We start from the raw sequence: 12394 nt of genomic DNA, 5'->3' as shown, positions 1-12394 counted from the left end.
CTGGGTACCATACCCTTATCAGACTGTGGTTTCTGAATTTGCCCATTTATAGTAACAATTAGGTGTGAAGTTCCCAAAATGCCCCAATGGATTAGCTGAGTATCAAATTTCTTTGTTTCCCCCATCACGTAGTATCAGTTTTCATTTGAAATTTTCATAATGATTGAGGTTAATTACCTCTTTCAACAAGGTGACTCCTTTTTGTGTCTACTGGCTCTTTGACATAAGGGACCCAAAACGACCAGGCAGAAATCATCATACTGGATTAGGGTAGGCACGAAATTCAATGACCAGTGCCCCATGTAGGAAAAGAGAAGGGAAGAATACCCAAAGAAGATAATGCGAAAACAGAGTTCAAAGTGATGTGTCTGCAAGCTAATGAATGCCAAGGATTGCTCTAGCCTCTTAAAGCTAGGAAACAGGTCGGGAATAGATTCTTCTTAACATCCACAAATAACCAAAATTGCCAACACCTTGATTTCAGACTGCTGGCTTCCAGAACTATGAAAGAATAGATTTGTGTTTCCCGTTCTCAGTTTGTGGCAGTCCTAAGAAACTAATGTGGATGGTCATGCTGGCTGAGGCTTCATGAATAGAGAAGGTAAACTAGCTAGAATATGAGCCAGCCAAGATAAAACAGGACTCTTAGAAGTTAGATGTCCAATAAATCAACTTACCACTGAGACACTGGTCTACTTCAGATTTGGTATTTTACTGGAGGTTCTCAGCATTGCCCTCTATTGCTCAGATGTTGGACAACAGCCTTACTGACATTATGAATACTATGGGCCATGCATAGCCCCTATGTCTGTCACTTGAGTTAATTCAGTTTTGATCACATTGGACAAGCCCTTGTTAGAGGAAAGAAGCTGGTTGATCCTTGATGAAGACCTCTCCCCTTGGTTGCGTGGACTTTTTCCTCAATTGATAATTTCTGTTGGGCATTTATGTGCAATCCAAGAATTCTCACATTTTCTGGCCTTTCCCCTAAATCCAACATGTGCCTCTTGGATGTTCTTGCACTCAGTTGTCCAATATTGCCACTTTAAGGCCTCTGACCAGATAGGCCACTATACATAAATAAAGTCATTTACCACTTTACGTAAAGTGTATCCTAATTTTGGGCCACTGTACTTTCTACACACGGTGAATATCAAGCTGTTCCACTTGAATCTCTGCCACTAAGAGTATTTCTTCTTAGTGTTGTCTTTCAATGACCTGTATTAGCAGGTCTGTAATGAGATAGTAGCCTGTTTTTGTCTTGTATCCATAGACTGAGCTGATTTATCTGTGAACCAAGCTTGGTTGTCTTCCTCCTCCTCCAGCTACTACTAGAGAATGTCTCATGAGGCAAAATAGGTAAGGATCTCTGGACTTGCCCAAAACTAATGTATGGAACAATTTCCACTTTATGGTTGCTTTTTCTGGGCTTTTTTATGATGCTTTTTTTGCAAACTTACAGCTTGATACATCTATTAGTATAGAGTGTATGGTGGGCATTTGTGATCTAAGGGTCACTTGGTTAAAGGATCTAAGGGTTCAGCTCCTACCAGTGCCAAGAAGCATGCAGAAGACACAGTTTAAAAAATTTTTTTAGGTCAGAGGAGCAGGGCGTGGGAACGCACCTAGATGTCAGGATGTCAGAGCCGGAGGTTCTTCCTAAAGGAAAGCACCAGAAGCATTCACACAGGAAGCAAACAATGTTCACTGAGGACCAACTGGAAGCCTTGGAGTTCTTGTTCAGTCAGAACCCGTACCCGCCCCCCAACCTGCAGAAGGAGATGGCCTCGAAGCTGGACATACACCCAACAGTGCTGCAGGTTTGGTTCAAGAACCACAGAGTGAAACTCAAGAAAGCCCAATGCAAGCATGTGCAGCAAAAACAAGAACAAGAGCCATTAGCTGGCGTGGACCTCAAGACCAGCTCTTCCCAGAGAGACACGCAGGCTCCTCCGGGATCCTCTGGTGGCGCCCACGCCACCTCCCTGGTTTACACAAACCACCCAGTGCCCTCCTTCCAGCTCCGCGTATGCCCCAATTCGAAGTCTCTCCCTGACCATTCTGTCAGCCACAAGATAGTCCACTTCGGCTGCTGACAAGACCCTAACATCTACTCCCTTTGTCCCATTTAGGAGGCTCAGATTCTTCCCAGAAGCGTCACTGCTAATCACTTCCGTTCCACCACCACAAGGAAGCTAGAGAAGCTAGGCACAAAGTCATATGTCGTCATGATTGGCGACGATGCCCAAACAAGGGACAGACACAAGAGCCACACAGCATGGACGCAGCTCAAACCCATGATGCTCCAAGAAAAAGAAGACACAAAAATGCCCCTGAATAAAGCCAAGAGAGACAGTAAAACGTACTGGGGAAAGTGATGTTTCATGTCTTACTTAGGATAGTGCCTACTTGGACGTATCGAGTCATCAGAAGACACGGAAGTGTAACACGTACAGCACAAAAAAATAATCGTGTCAGCATGGGGATGTCACCTAATGCCACAGTGGTCGTCATCTTGCAATATATAAATGTATCAAATCAACACCTTCATGTACACTTTAAACTTGCACAATGCTGCTAATGTATCAATTGTACCAAAGTAAAGCTGGGGGAAAATGTTTTAATGATACCTCAATAAAGATATATATAAAGACATAAAAATTTTTTTTAATGTTTTATTTATTTTTGAGAAAGAGCGTGAGCAGGGGAGAGTCAGAAAGTGAGAGAGACACAGAATCCAAAAACTGGCTCTAGGCTCTGAGCTAGCTGTCAACGCAGATCCCAATGTGGGGCTTGAGCCCATGAACCATGGGATCATGACCTGAGCTGAAGCTGGATGTTTAACTGAGACACCCAGGTGCCCTCAGAAGTCACTTTTTGAATCCTCTGTATTCTCTCCTGAAATTGGTATGGTGTTGCTTCAGAAAACTTGAAGTTTTGCTTTTTTTTTTTTTTTTTTTTTTTTTAACTTTTTAAAACGTTTTTATTTTTGAGAGAGGAAGAGAGACAGCGTGAGCAGGGGAGGGTCAGAGAGAGCAGGAGTCACAGGATCTGAAGACAAGCTCCAGGCTCTGAGCTAGCTGTCAGCACAGAGCCCAGTGCGGGCCTGAACTCACGAACTGCGAGATCATGACCTGAGCGAAGTTGGATGCTTAACTGACTGAGCCATCCAGGTACCCCTGAAGTTTTGCTTTCAATTTAGTATTAGAACTTTTAGCAGAGTCTCCTATGTCTTACTTTATAAATATATTGTATTGCTTTGGGTTTCACTTAAAACTTTACAGTCTTCTGTATGTCCTGATGAATGGGATTGAGCAGTATTCCCAAGTGTGAAATAAGTGTTTTTCCAAAACTTGGAGGCTTGCCAATCACTGTTTCTTAATGGCAGGAGTTACCAGGTGTAATTACTTTGAGGAAGCTATTCCAGCATGCTTTGGATCTCTAGACCCCTAAAATCTTGACCAATATGGCAGGTCCCTGAACCTTTCAGGTATATCTTCTGACTTGCTAGAATGCATTTATCTTACTAAGGCATCTGTAATTGCCAATTTATCAGGGTTGGTACATATCCCATCTGTATAATAGACCGTGTGATGTTCTGCAGAATGTCCAGATGGCTCAAGTCCTGTTGAGCTATATGTTGACAGAAAGCAGAATTAAGTTGGCTCTTCAAGACCACAAATGTATATGGCTTGTCCCAAGTGAAAACAATCTGCTTCTAATTCTTTCTGATGAATACTAAAAGACTTGATAAAGATGCCAGGTATAGAACTGTCCTACAACCAGGGATGTGTTAATTTGGTCTACTAAAGATAACCTTTCTGCTATGGCAGCTGTACTTAGGACTGCTACCTGATTAGGCTTGCAGTGGCCCACTCTCCACTTCTGATATTCACTGGGCTTCTTGCAGGAGCCAGTTGAGGAATTGAATAGGACAAGACGGAACTGCCATTATGCATTTAAGTCTTTGAAAGTGGCACTGATCTCTCTTTACATTATATGATCCCTTTGATTCCTATCTTGACCTAAAGGAGAAATTTCAAGTAGTTCCATTTGACTTTTCCTACTACATTGGCTTTTGCTTTATAGGGCTGGGAACCAATAGGAGATTTCTGAACTGCTGGGAGCTGAGAAATTCTTACCAGATGTGTCCCTAGGCATATTGGGCGTACTGAGCTGGAACTGGGTCAGTACTCTATTACTGCCTGGACCCCATATACTCGGACTCTAGCAGGAGATCATGAGGACCCTTGGGGTCACTGTTTCTCAGCATCACTTCATAACCTCTGTGGACACCTGCCTTGGAAACCTTGGAAATATCTGGCTATTCTTTCTCCAGTGAATGGTTATCTGAATAAGGAGCCATGATCCCCTTTCAGGAATACTGTGGAGAGAATGAGTGTGTGTACTTTCTGTGGGTTACTTCATTGTTAGGACCTGAATTCTCTTGGAATGGATGGGTCCTGAGTCTGAGGATTGACTGAAGTATGGAAAGAAACCAAGTATCAGGATTTTTCATAAGGTGGATGACCTATGCCTTCTGCTCATCCACTTTTTATGTTTTCATTAGGTCTTGTTTATCAGTAGTGTTGATGTCTATCCACCCTGTCCCTCGGTCAACATTAGGCCATTCCGTCCTCATTGCCTATTGTGATTTTGACCACTTTGCTTAAGATGGTTAAGTGCTGCTGCTCGGCCTCTATTCCAGGCTTCTGTATTTCCATGCACAATTGTTCAGATGTTTAGTCCTTGTGGGTTTCTTCCTTGACTCATGGGAGGCCAGTCTGTAACCATATCCGCTATTTTTTTTAAACTAGTTTTTTGGAGTGCTCTGTAGTTGCTAGGGGTTACATTGTTCATCTTTGTCACAGTATACTTCAGGTAAACATGGACTTAATTTCTGCAAAATATGGCAACTTTGATCTAAAACAGCTTACTATCTTCCAGTCTCCCTGTTTCTGCTATTATGGTATTATATAAGATGTCTCTATAAATTTTAAATCCCCTAAATACAGTGTTCTTATTGTTCTATATAATCCTTAAAAAAGTACTATAAGAATCACAAGAAATATATTTATGTGGTTTTTTATTTGCCTGTATATTTACCATTTTGGATGTCTTATTTCTGTGTATTTAAAATATTTTCCAGTCTTAATTTATTTCAGCCTTAAGGACTTTTATAGTATTTCTTGTAAGGCTGACTTGCTAGCAGCAACTCTTTTTTTCCAGACTTTACCTCAAAATGCATTATTTTCTACATTATTTTATTGTTTTAGAAAGAGATTTACTGGATTGAGGATTCTTGTTTGACAGCACTTTGACTATGTCCACTGTCTTTTGGCCTCTATTGTTTCATTCAGAAGTCAACCTTAAATAGTACTCTGTTTTCTTTGCATGTGATTGTCTTCTCTCTTGCTGTCTTCAGGATTTTCTTTATCCTTGGTTTTCTGGACTTGTATGATGTGTCTAGGTATTTATCTCTTTGTGTTTTATCACATCTGGTTTTCATTGAACTTCTGGAATCTGTAGTTCTTAAAGTGAAACTATAAAGTTTCAACCATTTTTAAATCTGTTTTTTTTTTTTGGTGGGGGGGGAGGAACAACCTAAAATTTATAGAGAGCTATTAGTACAGAGAATTTCTATAGTTCTTGACTTTTTTTTTTTGACTTTAGGATGGTATGAAAGTGACCCATATTCATTAGAAACTGTACTTCGAATTTTGAATTTTGCACTTTTCCCAGGCCAGTGGTATGTGTTAGGGAACTCTGGCAATGCTGGAGCATTCAGCTCCCAGTCAAACACGTGATCACAACGGTAAAGCACCAATTAGCTTAGAACCGTTTTATGCCCACATGACCATTATTTTTTCACTTCCAATGATATTTATAATACATTTCATGAGATATTAACACTTTAGTATAAAATAGGCTTTGCGTTAGATGATTTTGCCCACCTGTAGGTTTACATAAATGTTCAGTGCACAAAGTATGCTAGGCTGAGCCATGATGTTTATAGCTTTATTAGATAAATTAGGTTTATTAGATAAATTTTTTAGATTTTTCCAACCTAAAAGGTGTTTATTAGGATAGAACCCCATCATCCTGGGAGGTCAAGGAAGATCTGTATGCCTAATACCTTGTTTCCCCTATTAATGTTTTATTATGGTATGTTGGTGAAAATTAATGAACTGATAAGGAGACCTTACTTTGACAAGAGTTCATGTGATTTTCAGAACTCCTTTAATTCTTACCCAGTGTTCTTTTCCTGTTCCATATTTTCATCTAGGATATCACACTGCCTTTTAGTTATCATGTCTCCTTACATCCCTCAATGCTGTAACACTTCTCAAATGTCCCTGGTTTTTGATGACCTTCATAATTTTGAGGAGTATTGGTCAGATGGTTGTTTTTTTTTTTTTTTTTTTTTACAATCTTTCTCTTTAGGGAAAGGGATTTGCCTCCCCCCCCACCCCCCATGGCTAGACTGGTGTTAAGTGTTTTGGGGAAGAATACCACAAAAGTGCCATTTCAGCACATACCAGTGGCATATATATTAGCAACCTAAATGATGAGTGTTGGTGTTGACCTTGATCACCTCCATAAAGTAGTGGTTGTCAGGCTTCTCCACTGTAGTTATGTTTTTCCCCCTCCTTTTCTATATCATACTCTTGGGAAGGAAATCACTTGTACAAACTACACTTAATGAATAGAGCTGTTATATTTTTCCTTGAAGGAGGAATATTCATGTAAAATTGATATTTTGTGCTAGGAAGATTTGGCTATGCTCCCCCCATTATTTAGATACTGAACCTCATAGAGATTATTTTAGACTTAAAATCTGCTACTATGCTTATTTTCTTTCTCAAACAGTTTTTGTCATTGGGAACTCTGAGTTGATTCCCATGTACTTTTGAGATAACTCCTCATTGTGTGTTGTTTTTGTTTTACAGTTTCCACTTACTTATTATGAGTGCAAGTGAGGGAGGGGCAGAGAGTGGGAGAGAGAATTCCAAGCAGGCTCCGAGCTGTCAGTGCAAAGTGGGGCTTGATTCCACAAACTGTGTGATCTTGACCTGAGCTGAAAACAAGAGTCCAACACTCAACCGAGCCTATGTTTTCTTAGTTGATGGCACTACAGTGTGCTCCTGGCTCATCTTGTATATTTCCTTCACCTATCTTAGAGTCAGCCATTTCTCCAAGGAGGCTTGGGTGCATGCAAGGAGGGTTTAAGAATGGTATTAGGAATTAAGATCTGAGTGCTATTTGTACTTTCTTACTGGAGTATCATTGCTTATAGGTCCTCTCAGCTGACAGAGCAAGGAAATGTTTTTACTAGCTCATGTATATGCACATAACTAGAAGTAATTCCCTATGTAATGATCTGTATATTAAGCTGAACATGAGTTCATGCCAATGTCTGACTCCATTCCATTACCAAATGGATTGTTTTATGCTTCTTTCACACCATTATTTGTAAACAGTGACTGCAGTAGTGGGAGATCTGGCTCCTACCATTCATTTTGAGTATTGTTCACATACAGTATACAGTATACATGTGTATACTAGAATTCCTATGTCCATGGGAAACACCTTTATCAGTTAAAGTACAGTGCCTATATACAGTCTCTTTTGCTATTACTTTTACGGACTTTACTCCTTGCCGAAATTACCTAGATCAGCATGCTGTTCCCAAAACCAAGTCAGTGAGGTTCTATTGTACATTCGTTACAGAGTTAGATGGTTGAATCACATTCTGTATTCCATACTAGGATTCCCCTAACCTCCTTGATGACTTTTTTAAATGTGCATACATTTAGATACACTCTGTGTGCTGTGGAGTTTAGTGGGTTTTGACAAATGCATGCTGTCATGTAACTACTATTACTGTATCGTACAGAATAATTTCATCCTTGTAAAATTTCTGTGGTTTCACCTACTCAGCCCTCCTGCTCATCTCCCTGAACCTATGGCTGCCACTGATCTTTTCACAGTTCTTACACTTTAGCCTTTTCTAGAATGTCAAATAACTGGAATTGGAGTCTTTTGGATTTTCAAATTATTTTACTTATATGCAATTAGTATTCATCCATGCCTTTTTATAGTTTGATAATTTATTTCCCATCACTGAATAATATTCCATTGTATAGATCTACCATAGTTTTGTTACTTACTTATTCTGGGGACTTCGGTTGCTTCTAATTCTTGATAATGGATAAAAGTATTATAACTGTGTGGGCTTCTGTGTGGCCATGTTTACCCCAACATTTGAGTAAACAGGTAGACATGAGATTGCTGGACTATAGGCTAAGCCTCTGTTTGGGTTAGTAAGGAACTGCCCAAGTGTCTTCCAATGTGGCTGTACCACTTTGCATTCCCACCAGCAAATGAATAGGAGTTCCTGTTACTCTGCACTCCGGGTAGCAGTTGGTATTGGCAGATTTTTGGATTTTGGCCAATCTGTGCTTAGTAATATTTCATTGTTTTATTTTGCAATTCTTTAATGACTAATGACTGTCATTTCGTGTGTTTGTCATCTATGTATCCTCTTCAGTGAGGTATCTGGTTTCCATTTCTTAGGGAGTTTTAAGAGTTTTTCATATTTTAGGTACAAGTAACTTATCAAATGCATGTCTGTCGAATATTTTCTCCCACTGTACCACTTGTTTTTTAAGGGTCTAGGAGTTAATACTAAAAAAAACACAATTTTTAAGTCCCCTCCATACCCAAATGTGGGGTGCAAACTCACAATGCGGAGATGAAGAGTTGCATGCTTTACCAGCTGAGCCAGCCAGGCTCTGAGACAATTTTTTAGTTTAATAAAGTTCAATTTCCAATTTTTTTCATGAATCATGTTATTGTCTTTTTAAATTTTGTGTGAGATAAAAGGTCTGTACAAACTTTCACATATGGATGTCCATTAGTTTCAGCACAACTTGTTGAAAAGACCATTTTTTTTTGTATTGGCTTGCCTTTGTTCTTTTTGTTAAGATCAATGGACTATATTTGTGTAGTTCTCCTTCTGAGCGCTCTATTCTAATGATGAATGTATGCTTTTGCCAATACCCTGTTGTCTTGATTATTAAAGATCTCTGGTGATCCTTGATATTGAGTAATGTCTCCTAATTCTGGCCACTTTCCACAAAGCTGTGTTGATTGTAAACCTTTTTTCCTTTCAGAAAATAGACTTGAGAATTGGTTTGTCAGTTCCTACTAAAGAGCTTGCTGGGATTTTATCTTTCTCTTGAAGTGAATCGGGAAGGGCCAGATAGCGCTGGAGTGGTGGAAATTGCCTTCTCCCAAGTGGAACAGGGTGAGATGGCCTTTCCCACTGTATAGTATACCTTTGTGATCGAGACTGCTGTGGGGACATTCCACAGTGCTTACTTGTAACCCTTCCTCTGCCAGAGCCGCACAAGATTTTTGTTAGTTCCTCTCTTTAAAAGCACAGTTGGATTCCTGATCATAAAAAAAAGTGTAGAAGTTCCTCTATGGATGCATCTCCCAGGAGTTGGTCACTCTCAACCTAGTCTCTGTTTCAGAAATTCATCAAATTTACCAGTTAAACATTCCAGCCAGTTAATTGCTCCAGTGGCTTCTGCTCAGGTAAACAGATTATATCTGTAAGTCTCTAGATTCAACTGTCTCTCCGTATTCAGGGTGGTTGTTTGCCCTGTGAAAACAGTTCTGAGTCCATGAAAAGTGACTGATTTTTTTTCTTTTTGATTTTCTTCCCTTGCTATGAGGATAAGAGTAATGACTTTATGATCTTCTCATAGTTTACCCCAAATAAGGGTTTTGGCCACTTATGCTCGTTTTTTTTTTTCCTTCTGCAATTCCCATTACATGTGTGTTGGTATTTCGTGATTTTCCTGATGAGTGTCAATTTGTCTTTAATCTTTGATTTCTCAGGTTAATTACTCTCTCTAGCCATAAAAATCTGTTATTGAGGCCATCTGGTGAATTTTTTAAAAAAATGTTACATTTTTAAATTGAAATTTCCATTTTGGTTTTTCTTGAACTTTCTCTTCAGATCTCATCTTTGAGTCTAGTCATCAAATTTTCCTTCAATACTTTGAATATATTTTCCTTTAATTCTTTGAACATAATAGTGGCTGCATTGAAATTTGTGGCTGCTAAATTCTGCATCTAGTTCTACTCATTCTATGGAGTGGTTTTTCTCAAGTATGGGTCACATTTGCCTGTTTTTTTTTTTTTGGCATATCCTGTAATATTTTGTTAAACTGGACAGTTGAGACAATATATTATAGAAATCTTATATTCTGATTCTTTTTTTAATCTTATTTTCTGTAACTTACTTGAACTTAAACTGCAGAATTTATTGCCCCCTTCAGTGTGTAGTTGCTTGTCTCTGCTCTGATTTTTAAAAAATCCTCTAGCCTGGCTTCCTAGGAGTCATCCAGCATCCACATAGCTTAATGGTCAGTCAGCAGATGAGCGATAGCTTGTGCTCAGATATGTTAAGCCAATAAATCTTCTTCCCTCTGCTGATCATGTGTAGGATGGGGAGCACATTCAATGTTGTGCCAGTTATCAAGTCTTCTTTGGTTTCCCTTGTTCTTTCTTCTTTTTTCTTTTCAGTAATTTATTCAAGTATAACATAGTGTTAGTTTCAGGTTATATTCTAATGATTCAACAATTCTATCCATTCCTCGCTGTTAAGATAAGTGTACTCTTTAATCCCCTTCATCCCCCTCAGTCCTCCTACCCACCTCCCCTCTGACAACCGCTAGTGTGTTCTCTACATTTAAACATCTTTTTTGGGTGGGGGAGGACTGTGCCTGGGTGGTTCAGTTGGTTAAGCATTTGACTTCGGGGCAGGTCCTGAACTTGCAGTTCATGAGTTTGAACCCTGTGTTGGCCCATGTGCTGATAGCTCAGAGCCTGGAGCCTGTTCTGATGCAGTCCCTCTGTCTTTGCCCCTCCCCTGCTCACACTCGGTCTCTGAAAAAAAAATTAAAAAGTTTGAGTCTGTTTTTGATTTGTCTCTTTTTTCTTTGTTTTTGTTTCTTAAATTCCACCTCAAGAAAATTAAAAATAGAATTACTGTATGATCCAGTAATTCGACTACTGGATATTTACTCAAAGAAAATGAAAACACTAATCTGAAAAGATTTGACATGTACTTTAATCTCTGCACTTTTGGGTATATTTTCCACATTTGCATAGATTGCCAGTCAGGGATGTGTGGGAAGTTTAGCTTTCGTCTTCATGTATTCCTTCTAGGACCTTCTCACTCAAGTTTCTGGCTGGTTCACTTCTTGATCAAATCAGGACCACACACTTAGGCTAGTAGAACTGTTTCCCATTTATGTCCTACTGACGATCTTGCCTCTGTAAAAGTTTTTTCCTGTGTCTGTTTTGTGTCCTCTGTCTCTGGCAGAGAGAGCCTCTGATATCTTGGTCATCCCCACATTGGCAATACTTCTATTATCATTGACCAAATGGAAGGTGACTGGTGAGAGGAGTGGTTCACCCTCTAAAGATGCACTTCCCGTAGCTGTGAGACTCCTTTTCTAGAATCTTTTTAAAAGACGTCATAGACCATCTTGTTGCTGGGAGCACTCACTGCTATCAGCGTAGTTCCTGTTTTTATATGTATAAATTTCAAGTTCACACTGACACTGCCAATTCAAATTTAGAATAATGGGATTTTTTAAAAAGTCTTTGATTTTTAACATTTATATATTCTCTCTCCTATGCCGAAAGTATGGTTTTTAATAACACCAACATAATTGCTTTATCTCACTGTACAAATGTACCTGTCTCCAAATAATACCAAATAGTGTTTTGCACTGTGGTGTATGTTTTATAATATGCTGATGCTGATTTTTAATTTTCTTCTGTGTATTTGCTACATGAGTCAGGATATATTTTCTCATGTTGGGGAAAATCTGTGTATTCTACCTTGCCAAATTCTTAAATGTACTGTTTTATATCGATGATTGATAACAGAGCACACATCTCAATGAGACTGAGAGAGCTATTCCACCGTCCAGTTCCGCTGCACACTTTTATTACACTGTAATTCTCCAAACCTGATGCAGTTTACATCCCAGCTTTATGTCAGATGGACTAAGGTACTTTAATAATACTGAATATTAAAGATTTTCAGAAGTAGTTTGTAAAATTGGTTACTTTGTGCCACTTTATAGTTTCTTCACATTTATGAGAGCCACATGGCATCAAGACACAGCCCATTTAGAGTGTTCTGGATATGTCACATCTCTGCAATTCCTGGAAGGCAGGTCATGAGAAACTTTCAGTTTCTATACATGACAGTGGTAAGTGGAGGAACATAGCTACAGAATTTAACTAGAGTGAATTAATCTTGTTCTCCAAACGCAAAACAATAAAAGTAATAACATAGAAGTGC

At 39.1% G+C, this 12394-nt stretch overlaps 1 pseudogene; it reads left to right on the top strand.

The window, feature by feature from the left end:
• The first annotated feature begins 1637 nt into the window (after positions 1-1637).
• LOC115277396 lies at positions 1638-2378 on the top strand (annotated as a pseudogene).
• Positions 2379-12394: the final 10016 nt, after the last annotated feature.

This window comes from Suricata suricatta, chromosome 14 (genome assembly GCF_006229205.1).
Source record: "Suricata suricatta isolate VVHF042 chromosome 14, meerkat_22Aug2017_6uvM2_HiC, whole genome shotgun sequence".
Classification (NCBI taxonomy): Eukaryota; Metazoa; Chordata; class Mammalia; order Carnivora; family Herpestidae; genus Suricata; species Suricata suricatta.
The sequence above is the reverse complement of the archived record's forward strand: the minus strand, read 5'-3'. Positions and strand labels throughout refer to the sequence as shown.